This window comes from Anarrhichthys ocellatus, unplaced genomic scaffold, assembly GCF_004355925.1.
Source record: "Anarrhichthys ocellatus isolate YVR2014 unplaced genomic scaffold, GSC_Weel_1.0 scaffold5617, whole genome shotgun sequence".
NCBI lineage: Eukaryota > Metazoa > Chordata > Actinopteri > Perciformes > Anarhichadidae > Anarrhichthys > Anarrhichthys ocellatus.
The window spans coordinates 2,971-3,187 of record NW_022285591.1 but is presented as its reverse complement, the minus strand read 5'-3'; positions in this window follow the sequence as shown (position 1 = coordinate 3,187).

The following is a 217-nucleotide window of genomic DNA, read 5'->3' as shown; positions in this document are numbered from 1 at the left end:
TCTTTACCCAGTAGTTCACTTCATCTACTTGTATTTCTGTCTTTGTGCTGCTGCAACACCTGCATTTCCTCCGATAATAAAAGTTTATGTAAATATAATAACATTTTCTTAGAAGGAGAAATGTCAGAGATTTTGGAGGCGCTAACCCTCCAACGCGTGGGTGAAGCCAACCCTCCAACGCGTGGGTGAAGCCAACCCTCCAACGCGTGGGTGAAGC